General features: G+C 35.1%; 1 protein-coding gene across 6 annotated transcripts in view; it reads right to left on the bottom strand.

Moving 5' to 3' along the window:
• Positions 1 to 22,494, bottom strand: part of LOC105086820 (uncharacterized) — a 380,981-nt gene that overhangs the window by 80,569 nt on the left and 277,918 nt on the right. For all 6 annotated transcript variants that reach the window (XR_004138834.2, XR_010384851.1, XM_064496518.1 and 3 more), the window contains one exon: positions 14,700 to 14,762. The gene's annotated coding sequence lies outside the window, so the exon portion shown is untranslated. The remainder of the gene's footprint in view (positions 1 to 14,699; positions 14,763 to 22,494) is intronic.

The raw sequence follows: 22,494 nt of genomic DNA, 5'->3' as shown, positions 1-22,494 counted from the left end.
TAGATAATTTAAATTCTTATTTAATTCTTACAAAAAAACACCACTCTTTGGCCGTATGATCCCATATGGCAGAGGAAGAAGTTAATTCTCTGAAAAGATTGATTTAATGAAAGGACTGTGGTTCCAGCCTTGACTAGCAAGCGACTGTGTGACTTTGAAAACAATCTCCTGATCTTGTGTGCTTATGTCCTTCTGTATAAAGTAAAGGAAATGGCGCCAAGGGGACAGGACAAATTGCCTCATTAAATGAAAAGATTCATTGCGTGTGAACACGTGGACACGCATATGTATGCCTGGTGTGACTTGATGGTGACATTTTGAAAGTCTCCAGGTCTGTGATTCTCTGCCCAAGGTTGCCAGAAGAGAAAAGAACTGAGGACTGATGAGTGTGGGGAGAAGACCCAGCTGGGAAGCTTGGCTCTGTTGGGGTCTGAGCAAAACTGGAAAGGCGGGGAGCTGTCGAGCTGGGGGCAGTTGGACGATCAGGAAGGAAGAAATCAGGCTGTGAAGAAGGGTGAGACGGTGGTGTGTACAAACACCGTGAGGGAGTCAGCATCACCCATCTCAAAGAGGCGCCATGTGAAACGTTCTGGATGTGCAGGGCAAACATAGACACAGCACAGGCTATGTGTAAAAGATTTATATTGTGATGGCAACTGGTGTTTGAAAAGCTAACAAAGATTCTAAAGTAACTGATGGCAACAGATCATGTGAAAAGTAAGCAATGCTTTACATTAACTGAAAAATGAAATTGCTTTAACTAGAATGTTCATTTTCTGGAAAACTTTCCCTCCAGAGCTCTCAGAAAACAAACAAACAAAAAAACCAAACCAAACCAAAATCTGTCATAACTAATGCAAAGACCACTTAGAATATCAGAGGATGCATCAGGTAATGTGGTTTTGACATTACCACAAATTTTTAATCCCCTGAATTTTGTGCAGATGTTATCAACTGGCTTCCATTTATTAAATATCATTTGCTAAACTACTTTATTTAATCATGTGGAATAATACAGCCTAATACTTAGTTTACATGACCCAAACATTCAAGAAAAGAGTTTGCCTCTAATTTTCTATCATTTTAATATAGATTATTACATTATTTTTGTATGCTTTTCCCTGATCTCTCGTAACATCAGTCTTATTCTAGTTGCTTTATTAGCTTCTTCATCCTTATTTAGTAAGAGTGGAACATACTTGGAGAAATGAGACCTGACATTTTATTATGGAAAATGCTACTAAAAAGAGTTACCACATAAAAATGTAGGTCGCCAAGTCAAATTTGAATTTCAGACAATGAAAACAGCATGAACTACTGAATACAGTGTTACTGAAAAACTATTCATTGTCCATCTAAAATTCAAACTTAACTGGGCATCCCATATTTTTCTTGCTAAGTCTGGCAGCCCTATATCTAAAGTCCATGCTTTGTAATGAAACTAACTAAAGAAAGAAAGAAGGTCTACGTTCCTCACGTCCAACCATCATCCACCAAATCTAAAAACATCTATTCTGAAAGCCACAGCAGTTTCAAAATCGACCATGAAACAGTCAGCATTTGATAATGGGCAAGGTCACTCTCTCAGCTCCCCAAATCTCTGACACCAACTTAAAGGGAGTAACAGGTGCTTAGGGCCAAGGAGGCAAGGATGCTATTTCCTGGAGAGCATTTAGGCCCTCACCCAGGACCCCGGCAGGCCACGTGGCCTTTCTGTAGATTTGGGGGACATGGTCGGAGCAGTGGTTAGTGGGTGTCAGACCCTACAAGCATTACGCCATTGCACTTTAGATGCCTAGGTTGCTTCCTTCCTAGAAATTATCCTGTTTGGGAAACCATCCAGCCTGAAAAAAAGAGGGAAAAAGAACCATGTTTAAAAGCCTCACAAACATTTGAACTCAGTTCAAAAATCTCCTGTCTGTTATGTAAAATCAAAATTGGTTGCAATAAAATTGCTGAATGAGCTTTCACTGGACTAGCATGGTAAACTGAACTTGGTCTCTACAGATTAAAAAAAAAAATCAACTTAATCATGAAACATAAAGCCCCACCCAATTTTCTGTGAGAAATGCTTGATGCAAATCCATCTTATCACCCAGTCATGGTGCACGTGCCCTAGCTCCCACTGCCACGCTCGGCTTCATAAGAAAAGAAACCTGTTGGGAAGGAACTGCAGGACTGACTTAGCTTCCTCTGGCATCACCTGCCCACGATGATGACCAAGATTAGCCAACTATTAATACATTAATTACACTGTAGCTAATATCTTCCAGTTTCTTATGAACTAAAGTCTGCATTTCTGATCTGCTCTCATTAATTGATTTGATTCATTCAATAATTCATTCATTTATCTAGTAAATATAAGGTTCTTACTTTTGACATTTGGCTAGATCGAGAAAGGAACTCAAGAACAGTAATGGAAACAGACATTATGCCAACAGTTAAGCCATGGAAATAGCAGGATCGAAGAACACGAGAGAGAGAAGGGAAGAGAGAGAAGGAGACAGAGAGAAAGACACACACACATACACAGAGAAAGAGAGAGAGAAGGAGAGGTATTGAGAGTGACATCTTCTCTCTGGGAATGAATAGCTTGAGAATACCTTGCTGCTCCTCCTTCCCTGGAAGGCTGTTTACAAAATTGCCTGTAGTTAAGTTTAAAAGGGTTAATTTTCTATTTGTAAGAATGCCAATGCTGCCTTTTTCTTTTTTCACATTACATATTTTTATTTTCTCTAGAGTATAGAAGTGCTACATGAAGGGACTGTTACCCCTGTTTTACAGATGGGAAAACTAAGGCACTTAAACATCGTAGCACTTTATTTTACGTGCATATAAACAGTAGTGACACATCGTTTTCAAAATAAGGATGAGACAAAAAGGAAAAAACTTAACTTCAGACATGTGAAGAGGGACTATTTCCTTTCTCAGAAGGGAAAGGTGAGACTTCTTGTCTACTGTGATCTGAAAGGGAGAAGACTGTCTGAAACGTGGTCTCCTCAAAGCAGCAAAGACACAATGTCTGGGAATCAATGGGGAGGACCCAGAGAAAAGCACCTCTTCCCCGTGTCTGCTGTGGCTGGCTCTGGTGGGGCAAACCCCACCGCACTCCAGAGGGATGCTTAATAGGTAGACACAACACTGCACCATGTATAATGATGGCCATAGTGTTTTTCCTATAATCTACTAGCACCATGCTTGCTACATGCCTCATACATATCATCTTTTAATCTTCACAAAAATCTCGCAGTACCAGTTTCGTAATTTTCACTTTACAGATGAAGATCACGAAGCACTGATGAAAAGATCAGTTTTTGTAGTGGTGGGTGACTCAGACTTGTTATCAGCTCAGCTGTGTCTGACTCCAGAGCTGGAGGTCAATGTCCTTTTTACTGGGGAAAGGGGAACAGTCAAAAACTGTGCTCTAAGTTTAGTGGGCAATGAAAGACCAAGCTATTTTGGAGCAGGGGTGACCTTTCTGAGGCCTTTGAAATCCTATTACAAAATGGAGGCCTTCCGGAATAGGTGACTATGCAGATGGAAAATCTGAATCACAGTGAGGACTTTTTCAAACTACACCCACCTCCTGCCCCACTTCCCCCTCCCCCCTGCAGGTCCTCAAGCAACACAGTTAAGAACCACTGTTCTAAGAAGTCTTAAAAGTCAGAGCAAGGCAGGGAATCTTAAACAAGTGTCAAGCTACTAGTATTAGAAGAAGGGGAAGAAAAAGAAGGTTCCTCTGAGTCCCCAGATTATGTAAGGGACGATGTAGATACTCCCCAGATATCAATAAACTAATCTCAAGCAGCCTGTGAATAAGGTTTATTGTACTTCTATATTTTGAAGACTTAAAACCAGAAGTAATTATTTACGTAATAAACAGAAAGATGCTGCTCAATGTTTCTCATTATCATTAAAAAAGTTTTTACCAAAATGAGCTGATAAATCCCTAGTTAAAAGTAAACGTATTTGCTGTTTTAAGGTAGGTGGCAACCTTGTATTATTCTTTTTTTTTTTTTTTTCAGAAAATCAGAAGTAGAAAAGAGCCCACGGAAATTTTGTTGTGTGGATCTCTAAACTGAAAGAAACACGAGTCTAAGAAATCTCTGGAAGCACAAAAAGAGCTGGTCAGCTCGACTAGTAAGCCTGCATTTTCACTGTAAGTGAAGTGCAGCAAATCTGCCTTTCGGACTTTTCCTGCGGGTGCCTTCTGCTTCCAACCTGCTGAGACTGTCACTGGAGGCATTATACCAAAGTAGCTAAAAATTAACTCCCTTGGTGTAAAACATATTTGCTCCAGACCTAGGATTTACCACTTATGTGATTGTAGGAAATTATATAAACCTCTGACTGTGGTTCTCTCACTTTCGAAAGAAGACTGACACTGTTTACAGTAGAAACCACCCTATTTGATGTGTTTGGGATCAGTAGTTGATGCATTAAACAAAAATACTAGTTAGAAAGGGAAACATAAATATACCTTAAAGTATAAATATTTTAATTTTTCTTAAAACATATGAAAGTATAATTTTCTAATTTTCCCCAGTATTTTCATGTGAGACAAGGCCTTTCATTGAGCACGGGGTTGGTGACGGTTTTTCCAGGTATCCCAAATTGTAGCCATAATGCACCACTTAATGGACCCGGTCCATTCATAAGCACGAATATATAAAGGCGCTGATACTGGAAACTGAGGGATTATTTAATCTATATTTTTATGATTTTTTTGTAATAAATCACAGTTGAAAGTTCAACTTTAATATGACAGTGATTTTAGCTATTTAGTTTTATTGAATCCTCCCAAGAAATTAAGCTATTCTCTTTCTTGTCTCAACCATGGTCCATAGGTTGAGCTAATTAATTAGATTAAACATATACTATTAATTAAATTACATACAAATTATATATTGTACAAAGTTTAAATTTTTAATATCAATTACGTATATAAACTATACAATTTGAAATATATATGTGAATGAATGGATAGATAGATTTACAGTATTCATAAGAGACAGTTTACAGTTCTATCAAAATGTACTAATTAATTTCTGGCACTTTAAAAAGTATTAAGCAGTAATCAAGTGCAATTATTCTAAACTTTTTTTGGAAATCATGGACTCCCATGATAATCTGTCAAGAGCTAGGATATGAGACATGATGTCTTTACTTTCTAATTAGGTTTGTGTTGATCAAATGCTTCCGAAAAAAACTGCAAACCTCTGTAGTTTCGAATAGTTTGGCTTATTTCTTTTGATTAAAACTTTAAAATTCCATCAAACTAAATCTATACTCAAATAGGAGCAAAATAAACAAATTAAAAACAAAATAAAAAATGAATTCTAAACCAATTTGAGTTTCCCAAGCAATTCTCCCCTTAAATTTAAATGCAACTACAGAGAAAATACTCTTAACCATCTACTACTTTACAAATAATCTGACATTCTCAATTGATCCCCCAGCATGCTAAAAGCAAGTATGTTACTTTCTAGAGCTGCACTGTCCAATATACAGGCTACTAGCCATATGTAGCTATTTAAATTTACTAAAATTAACTGAATTTAAAATTCAGCTCTTCAGTCACACTAGCCACATTTTAAATACTCAATAGCCACATATGACTAGTGGTTACTGTTTTAGACAGTACAGAGAACATTTCCATCACCTCAGAAAGTTCTAGAACAGCCAGGTAGGTACTTCTACTTTAACCAAGTGATTTGTATGCTTGCTGGCAGTCAGTTATGTTTGTTCCCAAACCAGTTTGTGCTAATTGGCTTAACATGAAGTTGTGTAATTTAATTAAATATTATATAAACAAATTTAAATATGAGTGTAAAAAGAGTGAGGGATGTTTTAAACCTGAAAATGTTGGAAAGACAATAAGCTTCAGTCACTTTAAAAAATACTATAGTTAAATATAAATAATGCAAAATTGGAAAAAATTGTAGAGAAAAATAAGAATCTGCTCTCAGATTTCTTTGTATTGGATTTGCACTTTAAAGACATTTAAAAAGCAATCAAAATTAGAACTCACAGATGATGCATTATGGGATTTACAGAAAGAAAAGGTGACTAAGATCTACAATTAGTAACCCAAACTCAAAATAGTTCTTGTCTTACTGAAAGATACTGACAAATAAACACATAATCACGTTTTAAAATTTAAACAAAATATGCATTGTGTGTATGTATTAATTTTTAAGATCTGTTTCTTTAACAACCCTTGTGGATTTACTCGCCAACTACTGATCCCAATTGTATTAAACAAAAAATTTATACTACGCCTAGCAAAATTGCAAACACATGCTTTCTTTATTACTATAAACTCAGTGTTTTCAAAAATTGATTGTGTCATTGCTATTTGCCAAATATAAATTCATTGGATTAAATTATATTGAAAAAATTATGGACAGGAATCTGACCTAATTCTAGATTTATGCATAACTGGTTTTTTAATTATAACACAAAATATAATTAACAATATTGTTACTTTACTCTTGAAGTCTACTCAGTTGCCTGAGTGTCTAAGATTTTATATGGAGATGAATGCACTTTATATGCAGATGAGTGTCTAAGACTTTGCATTCTCTCTAGTTAACCTTTTGATTTTTTTCTCACTTGAAAATGCTATCTATCCATCTAGCTATGGCATGAATTACTTGAGAAATAAGTACAAGAACATCATTTTGTAAATTGAGATTTAGATGCAAGTGAGAATCTACATAGTACTACTAGGACTACTACAATTTCTATTACTACGTTTCATTCATTAAAATAGCAACAAAATAGCATTGTACTTGTTAGTTGTTGCTTGACTGATGAATATTTTTCACTAGACAATTATATTCAAGGAAATATTTAGATTATCATGGATCATACATGTCGTTTTGAAATAACAGCTTAAGCATGTAAGTGTGTAAGAATTTATCTTTTTTAATACCTTAGAATTACCCGATAGCATCATAGATACTATAAATTATCTAGTTCAATCATAAGAAAAGATGCTGTTCATTTCATCAAGAGAACAGATTTATTGCAATTTTGCTTTACTTTATGATACCTTCACAGCAAAGATAGAGAATTGGTTACCTCTGGGGCCAAATATAGATTGACTGATGAAGTCATTTTGGAATATTTTGAAAGTGAGCTTGCCTTCTTTGGTCTACCATAGTCCTCATTCCTTCCTCTTGTCTGTAAGTTTGGATTATTACCCTGCCTAGACCCAGAAATGATTTAAGTTCATGATCCTTGGTAAGGTGTTGTATGTAATATCTTACATATCTCACGGGGGCACAGGTAATTGAGTTCTGAAGCTGGACTTAGTAATGACTACCATTTCATATTAACGTCCATTCTCCCAAGCAACATAATGCTGAGAGGTTAACCAGTTCATAGTTCTTCCCTTCTTACTTAAGCTATGCCATTAACGGCTGGGCCCTACTCTTCTCCCCTGGAGAAGGATTCTGACAAGAGAGGAAATACCACAGTGGAACCAGAGGGTAAATTTTTCCCTATGCCTAGAAGAATAAGAGTGTACTGGTATTTGAAAAGAAAGAATTAAATGGATATGGAGTTGATTTTAAACAGTATTAATTATATATCTATCACAGTAGAATCTGAAGATAAATTAGTGTTATTTAAAGTCTTTTAGAAATAAAACCTTATTATCTAATTTCAATAAATAAATTAATTAAAATTTGTTTAATAACATTATCCAAAAAGCTATTGATTACAAGCATGAAATATTTTTTCTTGGATAGAAAACTGGATTGTGTAACTAGTGGGCTGACCCTTGCAAAATCATTGAACATTCTGGGCCTCAGTTTGGTCATCTGGAAAGTGGGCCAGTTGATTTTCAAGATTCTTGCTATTTATAAATCTAGATTTCATTTTTAATTTCAATTACATACTATTTAAGTGCCTAATAAGTAAAAGTATACATAAATTATACAGCTTACAACCTAACTTTACTACTTACTGTCTAAACATATTAAAAAAGCAGTGGGAAACACAAGACTGAATATGACTGGAGTTCAAGTAAGTGCTGCAAGAGTTCAGAGTGAAGAGCAACAAAGTCCGGATTTAAGAGGGATCAGGTCGATGCAGGGAGGAAGCACTGGCAGTTTATTTAACTTGCACATTCCACACAGCATAGAGCGAGGTTAAAAGTGAAGACACACACAAAACAACGCCAACTTAATAATTAAGAACCACCATGAAACAGACTTCTTAAAAGTTAAAAGTGATATTCCTAATTCCTCTTAAATTCTAAATTTTAAAAGTTTGAAGTTCACTTAAATATAGGATTGCTCCACGGTATCACGTGATGTTTTTGTTTCATTAAAAAAAATTCTATTTATTTACCAAAGGGTTCTTCAATTTATCCTATAAGCTGAGCACTATGGTAAGAGTAAGTTTTGAAAAGACAGATATTTCTGAACTCAAGGGGCTTAGATTTATTATAAATAATAGAGATTAGTTTGTTTCATAAATAACCTTCAATGGTATATCATAGGCTTAATTGAGACTGGCCTGTTAATCAAGATATTGTTTAAAAAATAAAAAAACTCCTCATCCTATAATGATATATTCTGGAGAGTCTAGAAGTACCTTACTGCTGAAGCACAGTTTATTTTAAGAACTGTGTAAGTTTGAGTGTCCATAAATGATCCAAAGTTCAACTAAATCCAACATTAAAAAAAAAAAAGGATGTACATTGTAGGAGGTACAAAGGTCAGCCACAGTCCCTCACACAGGCACTTGGACTTATTCCTAATGGAAGTTAGAGAAAACCCTGTGGGAATAAAAGTTGCAAGGGCTATGAGGATTCAAGATGGAGAAAGTCTCCTTTAGAGAAAGAGCAAATGCTTTTGTGGATGAAGAGGTGATACACACGGATCTCGAATGTGGTATCAACTAGTAGCAGGTCTGCTTGGAAGTAAGTAGTAGTGGATGGTAGGAAGTGGTAAGCAAGTAAGAGAGAAATGCTCTTTTGATTATGTCAGAACCTCCACCTAATGATTTTCATGGGTGTTCCCTATGTGTCTTTCAGGTATAGTCAAGATCAGTAACCTCAAGGCTTATTCCTATATTCTTGGGGGGGAGGGTATAAAGTGTGTGCTTAACAGGCACAAGGACCCTGGGTTCAATTCCCAGTACCTCCATTAAAAAAAAAAGTTATTCCTACATTCTGTTGAAGAAAAACTAGGCACTAGTGTGAAATAATGCTCAAAGTAGCAGAATCCTGTATCACATCATTTGGGGGAATCTTGGGGAATCACCTAGGCTCATGAGTCAGTGTTTGATAATAGGGAATGAGAGAAACAAAATGATTATTTACAGAAAGTGACTCATTTATTCTAATAACATAGTTCATGTACTGCTGAATTGTTTTCAAGAAGACTCAGTCCCATTGCCAAGTGATTTATCTGATTCCCTCATCGCTACTTTGGCCAATTTACTTCATAACATTATGAGGTAATATTATGGACTAAATTAGATTTTTCTGGTAATGCCCAGTCAATTGCTTTGCAGTTGGTTTTCCTTTCCTCTCCTTTCCTTCTCCCTCCTCTTCTTTTCTCCCTCTTCCCTTCCTTCCTTCCCACTCTCACTCCTTCCTGCCTTATTCCACAAAGTGCTTAGGGTCCATCAGCCACTATGAATCTAAAGAGATATATATATACACACACAACTTACTGTCCCCAAATGTCAAAAGATACATCAGTTAAGTATGATTTGCTGATATTTGTTTCCTAAATCTTCATACTTCCTTTGTTACCAAATTGGAAAACTTGAAATAGAGTAAAACTTGACCACTTAAAATTCTTTTAGGAATTATTCAATCTGTATAGTTGTCCCCAAGTTGAATGCTAACTTTCTAAATGACGATGTTTCCCCATGGTTTCTTGGACAATAATTTAATTATTTCTAGATACAGACACCAGCAGTGGCCCTGAATCTTAGTTTCTTCAAAAATAATCTTGTCAGTTTGTATACTAGTCATTTGCCATTTTTTCCACAGAAATATAGTATTTTAGATAACCCCATAGCTGGAGGGACAAAATTTACTATTAATCACTAGAGAATGCATAATTGTCCCATGTGGTATTCTCACCCTACAGAGAAAATTTTTCTTTTCCTCACTGATGCTAATTATATCCTCTGCCTTTTAGACATCTGCAAAACTAAAACAATGGATCATTGCTACATCTTTGTCACTTTTCAGCAATTTTTAAAAATAATACCAGTTCACTTTAGATAGGGTAGGTAAGAGATCACAATTCTATGCATTTGTGCTAGTGTTTTTATAAGATTATCCTTAAACCGCACATCATAGTTGACTTCTGTGATACACTTAACTCTATTGCACTGCATGCAAACAGGCATTTATTGGCAATGGTTTTCTATTTGGCCCATCAACACGTACATGACTTGGTCTCCAAACCTATACACATAGCACTGGAATACACACAGATACATGCATATACACATACACACGCAAGGGGAGCTAGGCTCTCAAGGGTTAAACTATTCACAAAGATATAATTGTCTACCACTCAGTTGTCTGTTTCTTTCACTCGTCTCTTTCTCACTCTCTTGTCTATGTCTCCTGCCCCTTGTTCATTATCTCTTGATTAGTTCTTGAAAAGACTTTTCTTTCTTAGAGACTACTAGTTTTTAACTTCTGTACACCAGTCAAATAATTTTGCTTGAAATCACTGGTATTCAAGCCTTCTAAGGCTCACATGTTCCTCCTGTTGGTGATTCAAAAGTTCTTCCTTTCCCACAGTTGTTGGAAAATTCTAGATTCTGAGATATCGAGATGCCAGAGTGTTCTATAGAAAGTCCATCACCACATAGCCAGAATCTTACAGTTTTTAACATATATTTGTACCTAAAAATCTTTTCTTATGTATTCAATGTTACACGCTTGGAGTTTAAAGTTGTAACATCTACAACAATTAAATTCTGTGACTGAAAAATGATCTATATAAACTAGCATCTCTATGTAAATTACACCATTCCCTGCCGCTGAAGTTGACACAAAGCTAATAGACTCCAAAGAGACTGATTTGCTTTGTACAAACAGCATACTGCAGGTGCCTTTCCTCCAAACAAAAATTTAATCCTCAAATTATAATTTGTATACTTATTTATTATTAATTTCTTGACATGTGTCTGGTTTAGTTGTTTCTGGTTTATTCAGGTACAGTTGTACAAAAATAAAGGGCAGAAGATAAGGAAAGCATACAGATTACAAAAAGCTGATTTATAAAATTGATGCTGAAAGGAAAACCATTTATTTGGAAATCAAGAACTTTAAAAAGTCAAAAGAAATAGCCATAACCTAAATGTAGTATTATAAACTGTAATGAACTTATTAATAAAAATGAACGTGGTCCATTCTTTTCACTCCAGAAAAAAACAGCCCTAAATTTTAAATCATGTGTCTAGGAGGGCTAGACATACTCAACACAGTCAAAGAATAAGTCAGGTATATTACTGATGCACAGTAGTCTGTGAATTAAGTTTAGGCAAATTTTAGGACAAATAAAGCTTAGATTTATGACCACTGTTGTCATTCATTCCAATATTCGATAGAAAAATCATCAAAGAGTGAGATCTTCTACTCCATTCATTCATCTAATAAATAAATAGTTCTTATTATGTGTAAAGCATTGCAGGGGATACAATGAAAAATAAGGCATGGACTTTGCCCTCAAGGGGCTTACAGTCTAGTACGGAAAAAATAAACAAGCACACAGATAGCCATAACATACGGGAGAAAGTGATGTGTCATAAGAAGGACTTAAATAATGTGCTATGGAAGTCACTGACACTAACAGACTTTTTTTTTTTAAACTATAGTGTCTAAGTAGCCAATAAAAATAGAAAGGCCAATGATCAGTTTCCAAACTTAAGTGCCAAATTTTGTGAGTCTATGGATGATAAAAGCTGCAATATTAATGCAGTTGAAGTCGTTACTCACCAGTTCTTAAAAATGTTTGATAGAGTAACAACCTATTAGAAATGCCATCTTGCCAGAGTTTACAAGTAGATGCAAATGGGATAATCTAATATGCATGGATGAAAGAATAATTTTAATGCCCGAAAAGCTCAAATTAGCTATCCAAAATACTCATGACACATTACCTTCTTGCACAGAAATCGGCTCAATCAGATTAAAGTGATGAAGAATTCCTCGATGGCTCAAGTGTGCTCCAAGGAAAGCTAGAAGGTTGTACAGTTAACTCCCAGGGTGTAACTCTAAACCATACAACCTACTACCTCAACCCGGATGCACACAGCTTTCAAAGTTGCTTCAAACTCCTTATCATATCTTCTGGAGTCAGCTCCTCCAAAAATGGCGGCCATACACCTATGGACTTGGCAAGGATGCAGATATAATATGCTAACATTTTACCAATAAACTTATTATGTGTTTACGAGGACTATCCTAACCTCTTGAGTTTTCAGCATAGGTTATATAAAACGTCCCCTGACATCTCTCATGGCGTAGTTCTACTAGCAATTAATAATATTTAAAGTCAATAGCATTCAGCTTCATTTTTGAAGGGAAATAGGCTCAAAGGTAACACATAAATCCAGTTATAGCCTTTAATTTTCTTATTGAAGCTGATGAAGTGTACTAACCACTGGAATGTGAGCAAAAGTTTCTGAACAGGATCTGTTGAGATCTTGGTTCCAACCTTGCTATAAAAAATTCAAGTTTCTTAAGTAATTTACTATACTTGGATTTAAACTTGAATGGCTGGGCTATGAGCTCTTCCAAGTGGTCGACAATCGAAGCCTGCCTTGTAAAACAGGTGAGGATTAATATAGACATGAAAACCAAAGGAAAATATAATCACTTCAAAAGTAACCAACTAGAGTTTCACAGGGATTTGACCAAAATATTATTTAACAGCATTGTGCATAGCTTTTTGTCAGATTACCACACTGACACAGACCCATAGAAGCGAGCTTGTGCGGTCCACTTCACCACAAGATCGGATCTACGGGTTTATGCCAATGGGCAACATCTCACATGAGCTCCCTACTAATGCAGAATTTATTGTGAGTATCTGATGAAATTAGGAGACAAAAATAATATCAATCTTTTAGCATAAATATTTTAAATGCTGAAATGCTTGAAGTATACATATTCCCAGTTAAAGGCCTTCATAAATATTCTAAACTAAATACAGATTATATACATGAGAATTTTAAAACTACTATAATGAAAGATTTTTCACAGATCACTTTTGTTTTAAGAGTGAATATTTTGGAATTAGACTATTCTAATTCATGATGAATTTTAAAAGAAAATAAAAAAGAATCCATACATGCATATATGAATTATATAATTGTGAAACATGAATGTAGTATTATGAGCCTATAATTAAGACCAAATTAAATATTAAGCTAATTGTGTAAGAGTTAGACTACTTGTTTTAACTCATAAAACCTCAGTTAGTGGTTTCAAGAAATTGGTAATATTATAACTTTCTCATAAAACAATTAAGATTTTGTTGATTAGGCAGAGCACAAAGGAAGTTATTTAAAAGTCTCAAATATACATATGTGTCTGTAGTTGAAGTAATACTGAAATGGACAATATTTGGATAAATTAATATCAGAAAACAAAAATGAATGACACATTAATAGCATTATTACTACTACTGCGCGCTAACATGTATACTACAGATCTATTGCATAAAAGAGGATATCTTGTCTCTTAAACACAATATGTTTAAATTTATTTTTCAAAAAGGATATACTTAAAACATAATAGATGGCTACATACAACTCTTATCTGGTCAACAGGTTGGGCCAAAATAAATTATTATTAAAAAAAATTTAAACCACCAAACAATAAACAAACACACAAAGAGTAAACATAAAACCAGCCACGTACACGTTTTTTAAGTTTCTAAGCTCAACAGCAACAAAATTATAAGTTGTACAGCATTAATCATTTCACTCATATTCACAATCTTTAGCATTTTTAATTATATCTTCATTGTGAAAAATAATATTTAGAAAATTACTTAGTGTTTTTGCCTGTTTTGAAATAAACAAAATGAAATGTGTTTTATAGACTATACATAGATATTGTGATCTACATAATTTTTCACTACTATTTGTTTTCTAATTATTCCCATACTTATTAAAAACTATAGTAAAAAGATTACCAATTATGCAGTCAGTCAAATGTAGTAAAAATATTTAACATATATTCATAAATTTAGACAAAACAAAAGGCAACATTTGCTTTGGGTTTTATCATTAACTATAAGAATGTATATTTTGGTTTCATTCTCTTATTGTATCATTAAAAAAAAAAAGCACGACTTTATTCCCTCCCCCCAGATTTCACTTCTTTTTATTTGGTATATGACAAATGAAAAAACCTATTTTGTCTTTGCCTAAATTACTTTCTATTCCACTTTATTTCACCTTTGTTGTATGAATGGATATACAGATCTGTATTTAAAGGGACCCAAACTGTACATTGATCACAAACTCAGACAAAAATTTTCTACAAAGGTAGGTAATAAAAATCCTCAAACCATCAATGACAATTCTAATAACTAGATCCATAAATAGTGTAAAACAAATTCTTATAACTAAACAGTCAAAATTATTTTTTTCTTTAAAAGTATTAAATGTTAATTGCTCTTTTGCTTTATATTTTTTACCTGAGATGATTTCCTCTCCTATGATCACTTTCTTCACTTCTCATATCCATTTTAAGTTTTTCCCTAAAACAACCACAAAAGGAGAAATATCAGACAACTGCTGCCTAGTTGGAGAATCTGGGTGGATGGTGGGAATGAAGGTAGACGATCGAGAAGAAAATACAGTATCAAAATGGGCAAAACCTTTTAAAGTATTTTTTTTTTTAAAGGCTTGGAAGATTCATGGAGCCCCACCCAAGGCTACTCATATGACATATAATGTGGTTTCATAGTTTGCATTTATGCCTTCATTTTGGTTGGTGTTGTTTTCACAGTATCAGTTTTGAAAGTGAAAGGAGGCATGGCTGTTAAAGAAGCGACTAGGTTTTGCACAATGAAGTAGTGAAAGCTGAAAAGAGATTTGGATTTGGCATGGAGCTTAATAAGATAATTAAGAGTGTAGAGATTAATGGCTCCTAAAAATAACATTTAAAATAATGTTTTTCAACTAAAGGATCTTGAAACATGAAAACAGGTTTATAAATGTTAATTAAGCCTGTGAAAGTTGATGTTCCATTAGCTGAGGCAACATAAAGGAACAAGAGCTATTTTTAAAATAATTAGTGAATAATAACCAATAAACTTAATAAAACGGGTTATTTGAATGTTATCAGTATACAGGGTATTTTTAATTTCCCATAATTCTTCAAAGGATAACAAAAAACAAGGTAGAACTCATCAGTCCTAAAATATTTTCTCATTGTTTACCCTATATATTTTTATTATAATAAAATATGATTTTAAAAGCATAACAGTTTGCTTAAAGTTCATTCTTTTCATGGAGAATATTATAGCATCAATTCTTAACATGCAAATTATAGTCTTTATTTATATACGCCATATATTTCCAGAGCATTTCTCGCTTTAACAGTTTTTAAATATGTTTAGAAACTGTTTTAATCTTAAAATAGGTGAATACGTAGGCTAATCCTTTCCCATTGAACCAGGCAAAACTGAGTTTTTGTTATAAAATGCTTAAATTGCTTAGAAATTTACTTCTAAAAACAGACAAAACAGTTAGAATGCAAAGCATTTATCTGCTGAGCCAATACACTGCTTTAAACTTAAAACAAGTTTGTAGATACTTTTTCCACTAGAATACTTAATGGATAATTCTAACCCTTCCTGCAATAGCTCTAAGACAAATGCTTCTTATAAATATGTTTTAAAAGTCAATATTATTGTGGAACAAGCTTCTTTTTCTACTTATCAACTGAGAACATGATCTTTTCATCCCTATTTCTGTTACGCTGAAGTCTGTTACACTGAAATTTAAATATAACCTCCCCCAAACTAAATTTTATTTATTAGAAGTTTAATAAATATTCTAATATGACCCTTTTGTAGAAGTTCAGAAAGTTTCTTCTTTCACATTTCAAATTATGAGTCACAGCACTTGAAAGATTTAGTTTCTTTATCAACTAGGGCTAAATGCTCACTTTTCTTCGAGAGCAAAAACTACTACTGTACACAAAAAGCCCAGACAACATATTAATGTCCTTCCAAAAGTCTATGTATGACAAAATCTTTTTCATAAAGAATTTTCCATTTTTCTTAAAGTTTCTATTCTAATCAGGATTAGAGCAAGAGAGCAAAAGGAAAAAGTTAATAAGAGTAAAGTGGGTGATGAGTTAAATAAGAGTAAACTGAAAGTTCAAGGATCCACTTTTATATAACAGTAGGCTTAAAAAAGAAACAACAAAAAAAAGTTATACCTGATATGAAAGGTGCGATTTCACCAAGTGCAATTATTGCTTATTTTGCCATGTTTTTGAAATAATACAAATAGAGAAGGCTCATTTGCTTATGTTGCCTTACAAGCTGCTTTAAAAAGCCCGATGTCTCTGTAGTTATACAAGCCAATTTTTTTTTTTTTTGGTTTGTTTTGGTTTGGATTTTTGTTTGTTTGTTTTTGTTTTTGAGCAGGACCGTCTCTCCCTCGCTCTCTTTTTTTTCAGCACTGTTGCATAGAGTAGGACAAACTCAGATTTTTTTTTCCTTCATGGCTCTTGTTATTTCTTGGAAAAAAGGTCCAGGGTGCTTGTCTTCTTTTTCTTCCTTCTCGGTATTCCAGGCACAAAGCACTGCGCAGAAGCTGCACCAATCCTTGCCGTCCCTGGCAGCAGAATGGTAGAAGGTGGGAGAGACCAGGAATCCTTCCAGGCTGTGCTGACTTTAGAAATGAGGATTGCACACGTTTGTCTCCTGAACCAAAAGGGTGAGAAGGCAGGAAGGCAGGGTGCCAGTTTGCTACGCTGCTGCAATGATCTCATGCTCACTGCTGCTGTCGTCCTGTTTGCCCAGTTCAAATGCCTGTTCATTATAAACCAAAAAAAAAAAAAAAAAAAAAAAAAGCCTACTTGGATTCTTCAACAAGCAGAAAGGGTATTAACATTAAAAAAAAAATCACTAGTAAGAAAAGGCAAAAAACAAGAAAGCACATACAGTTTTAGGATTCACTTATTATGCCTCAATATTCTGTTTATATGTTCTTTCTTTTTCTTTTTTTTCCTATTTAGAGATAAGCAGCAGAATTTATCAGGCGTGAAAGGGACAGCCTCCTGGTGGCCTGCCAAAAACCCAGAATAAAGGCGAAGTTGTGCTTCAAAGCTCAGTCGCTTGCTGAGTCTGGCTAAAGTCAAGTATTAAGATCCACCATTTTCTGAGCCATGCTAGAAAAGAAGAAAAAAGTCAGGACGGTTGCTGCTTTCCAAGTCTCCGTTGGCACCATCACAAAATCTCAGTCGTAAGGTCACATGATCCTCTGCCAAATGTAGAGTGCATTCCCATCAACCATTCTGCTGATACTGCGAAGGCAGCTATTGTCTCGTTTAGACCCAAAGTTCAGCCCACTCTTCATTGAATTAGCTGAAAAACGCATCACCTTTGGGGGCTGGGAGTCATGGAAACGTCTACCTGGCAAGCTGCCCACTTTTTCTGCCCATCAACCAGAGATGGAATTGTGCTGCCTAATGCAATGATGACTTGGAATGTGAAGAGTCGACCAGAGTGAATCTGATTCTTGCAACGCCTGTTTCAGTTTGCACAGAAAACTCTGGCTTCTTGTAGTTAAGTGGGGGCGGGGGGGGTGAGAATCTTTCTTACTAAATGTAGCAAATAAAGGTCTGAACATGCCTACTTTGCAACTTTATTTCACAACACACCCAAATGGTTCTCAAATGAAAAGCCTGAAATCTCTGCAAGTTTTCTGAGTTAGAGGCAACCCTCCTCTGCCTCTTTTTCCTTATGAGTGAATGCGTCACGCCCAGGTCGTTTGTTTTAGTTCTTCACATGGCGATTTAAAATCTCTGAGATTCATCTTGCTTTTTATTACTTTCCGACTTTATCTGGCACCAGTTCTGTACTACATGGCCACAATATCCACTAGCAAGAGTGAGGATGCATTATTGCTGCAGTCTCCATCAAAGTGGTCCCCCGAGGGAGCCAGCTGTCTCTTCAGCCACAGGAACCCCTGAAACTGGGTCCTGTGGTAATCCTCATCAGTACCTAGCACAGCTGCTGTGCAAGTTTGCTGAGACTCTCTCGTGTAAGAAGTGCTCTTTCTGTTCCTTCACTAACTACAGCTTTCCTGTGTGGCATGAAAGATGCCTTTGAAAGATGCAGGGAATATATCAACGGCTCTTGGGCAATACAATGAAAATGTTCCTTCTTCCCAATGAATTTCTATTCTAGCAAGTGACAAAAGTTCCCGTGGACAAACATTTCCATACTTTCTAACAAAAGTACGGTGAATTAAATCTTTCACCACTTCCTTAAGCAGAATCTAAAGCCAAATGGGAAAGCAAGTCTTAGTATTTAAGCCAAACATACTCAGTAGTACTAAAAGGAATCATGTTCTACCTGCATTAAAAAATGTTTCAATTTTTCAATGACGGGTGAATCTTTATACTTGTGTTTGCAAAAATTTTTAAATTATATTCAGTGCCTTACAAAATTATGGGCTGACGTTACCCCTGCTCCATGTAAACACACACACACACACACACTGCATAATACATAACAAAGATTTTAAAGCGTAATCAAACCATGACTTGCTTAATAAAAGAAAACCATCAAAAAAAAATCAAATATCTAGGAAACATATCCTGAAAAAGTCTGTGGCCTTTTATGAGCCATGCTTTTGGGTCACTTTCTTTAGGAGTGGTAGGAGTGAATGCACCTAAACACACATGCCTGGGAAACATTCTGGTGTCCTCCCAATTTGTAATTCAGTATACAAAGAATTCTAAACCATAAAACAAAAATTTACACATGTGCTGAAATTTAAAATGCTTTTTTTTCCTAGATTGCAAAATTCTGGACAACTTTTGCTAACGTCCTAAGCACATACATGCCTTAAAGTGGCTGGTGCGGTGTCAAACATAGCAGACACGTGTTCCCCATGCTAAGCACAGCAAGAAGAAAGTAGACAAGTCCTCACAGAAAGAAAAATTTAAATTTTGAATTCTTATTCACTTATTCAGTAGATATTTATTAAGTACTAGTATGTGGCCAGGCCTTGTGATAGACACAGGGGAACAGCAATGAATCAAATGGACATGCCCCCATGCTGGAGTCATCTAGTAAGAACTTTCAAGTGAGAAAAGCTCACTTCTAAACAAAAGTGTTGTAGGTCTTAAAGGAGCATATTAGTGGCAGACTATTCAAGAAACAAACTAATAGGAATTGGAATGTGGAAGTGAAATGGAATTAAAAAATAAATTACAGATAGAGATGCTTTTTGTCATCTTGCTGTTTTAAATTTTCTCTTTTTAATAAAAAATATGTTAATCAGTTTTTCATAATTCTGTTTGACTCCTTAAGAACCTAATTTGAAAACTATATATTGCCCTCTCAATTAAAAAACAAAACAAAACAAAACATGACAGGAGACATAGGAGATGTTCACTTCCAGGAAACCTGATGAGATGTAGCTTTTTGTAAATCTTCCTGCTAGGTACAACTAAAAAACCTGGACATTGTACATAAAACAAATGTAAGGAGACAACTCTAAAAGAAGGAGAGAAGGCAGTCCAGTTAGGGACCTCAGGACCCAAGGAACAATATAGTGGTGAGTTCCTTGGATTTTAATTTTCCCTCATATATCCAACATTTGGAGCTGAAGAAGCCTGCAACCCAGAGACATCAAATGGTGCAGAACAAAAAATCCCCAACAAAAGCTTATTCTCTCTAACCAAAAATTAGGAAAGCAGCAGGCTAGAGAGACAGAAAGCACTGGGACAATATCACTTTGCTCCAGTCAAGCACCACACAAACACCCACACTACCCCACACCTGCCAAAGCAGAGTGGGGAGCGTTGTACCATCCTTGCTAGGTTAGAACAATGTGCCACAACGTCCTCTTCCCAGCCCCAGGAAAGTCTGAGTAGGGAATTGAGACGTTCATCCTCGTCAAGGGGTGACACGGTCCCTTTACTCCCACCAAAAGCAGCATCAGTGGAGACTTCATTCGGATCCTGGACATCCACTCAACCTAAAAGTAATGGGCATCCTTCACAAAGGGGGTCTACTGGAGAATCAGGACATTAGATAAGCACTCAAACCCTTCCTAGCCAGGAAGGTAGTAGTGGAAGCCTACTGAAGAATAGAAACTCTCACCCCCTTCCTGAAGTAACAAAGAGCCCTCCCACTCAGGTGTCAATGGTGGCCACAATGGGGAGACCTGGACTTCTACCAAGACCTGGCAGAGACAAAGCTATCCCCCTGTTTTTTGCTGGTTAGTGTTTTTGTTGGTTAGAGGAAGCTAGCTAAAACAGAAGGTTTAAATAAGATCCAGAGTCTCATAACATCATACCCGAATGTCCAGATTTCATCTGAGAATCATGTTATATACAGAAGCAGGAGGATCTCAAACTGAACATAAAAAGACAATCATGCATGTGAACATCAAGATGATAGACATATTAGAACCACCTCATGAAGATTTTAAAGCAGCCATCATGAAAATGCTTCAATAAGCAATTATGAACATGGCTGAAATAAATTTTAAAAAGTTAAAATTCTTAGTGAAGAAAAGAAAATATAAAGAATAACCATATGAAAATTTTATAACTAAAATATATGACAGCTGAAACTTTTTAGAAACTGGAGGGGTCAAAGGAAAGAATCAGTGAACTGGAAGCTAGAACAATAAAAATTACCCAATCTGAACTACACAGAGAATATATATGCTTAAAAAAGAAACAAGTAACAGAGACTCAGGCAACCATAGAACTATAAGAAAAGGTAAAACATTTATGTCACTGGAATCCCAGAAAGAGAGGATAAAGAGGACAAGGTTTAAAACATGCTCAAAGAAATAATGGCTGGAAACTCCCCAAATTTAGCAGAAGGCATACAGATTCAAGAAGCTAAGCAAACCACAAGCAGGAAATGCACAAAGAAATCCACACCAAAACACATTTAGGCAAACTTCTGAAAACTAAAGACAAAGAAGAAATCTTGAAAGCACCAAGAGAAAAACTTAACTTTACTGACAGGGAAAAAAATTCTGACAAGTGAGTTTCTCATCAGAAACCATGGAGGTCAGAAGGAAGGGGCACAATATTTTTAATGGCTGAATTAAAGAATTGTTAACCCAGGATCCTATATCTATAGAAAATATCCTTTAGGAATGAAGGGAAAATCAAAGTAGAATCCGATGAAGGAACACTAAGGTAATTTTCAACTGTAAACCTACCCTAAAAGAATGGCTAAGGAAATTGTCTAAACAGAAAGGAAGTGATAAAAGAAGAACCTTGGAACTTTAGAAAGGAAGAAAGAATTTAGTAATAAAAAATATGAGCAAAAATAATTGGTTTTCCTCCTCTGGAGTTTTCTAAATTATGATTGATAGTGAAAACAAAAATTAAACACTATCTGATGTGGTTCTAAATGTATGCAGAAGAAATATTTAAGAAAATTATATTACAAATAGATAAGGATAAAGGTACAAAAAAGGAGGTAATATTCATATACTTCACCTGAACTGGTAAAATGAAGATACCAGTAGACTGTGATGTGTATGTATAATTTAATACATAAAGCAACCACTAAAAACTACATAAAGAAATACACTGAAAAACACTAGGTAAGTCAAAATTCTAAACTTTGTTTAACTAACACACATGTGGGTAGGAGAAATGAAAAACAGAGAAAAAAAAACCCAGAAAACAAAGTATAAAATGGCAGACTTAAACCTTAGCATATCAATAACTAAATTCAGTGTAAATTGTCTGAATGTATCAATTAAATTGCAGACATTTGTACAGTGAAGTAAAAAAAAAAAAAACATGGCTCAATTATACGCTATCTACAAAGAACTCAATTCAAACAAGATGATATACACAGGTTGAAAGTAAAATGATGGAAACAATATATATCATGCAAAAATTAATCAAAGAAAGCAATATTAATGTCAAGTAGATGAGACTTTGAAGCAGAGAAAATTACCAGAGATAGAGATGAACATCACAAAATGATAAAAAGAAGACAAAACAACAAGAAGACATAACAACCCTGAATGTGTATCTACCAAACAAAAGGGCTGCAAACTGTGTAATGTGAAAACTGGTAAAATAGAAAAGAAAAACAGACAAAGCTATGATTATAGTTGTAAACTTCAACACACTTTTCTCAACAATTGATAAAACAACTAGACAGAAAATAAGCACAAATATAGAACTCAACAACATCATCAAACAACAGGATCTAACGGACATTTTTAGAACATACCACCCAGCAACAGTAGAATATA

The sequence above is a fragment of the Camelus dromedarius genome, chromosome 2 (assembly GCF_036321535.1).
Source record: "Camelus dromedarius isolate mCamDro1 chromosome 2, mCamDro1.pat, whole genome shotgun sequence".
Classification (NCBI taxonomy): Eukaryota; Metazoa; Chordata; class Mammalia; order Artiodactyla; family Camelidae; genus Camelus; species Camelus dromedarius.
This window is presented reverse-complemented; position numbering and strand designations above follow the sequence as displayed.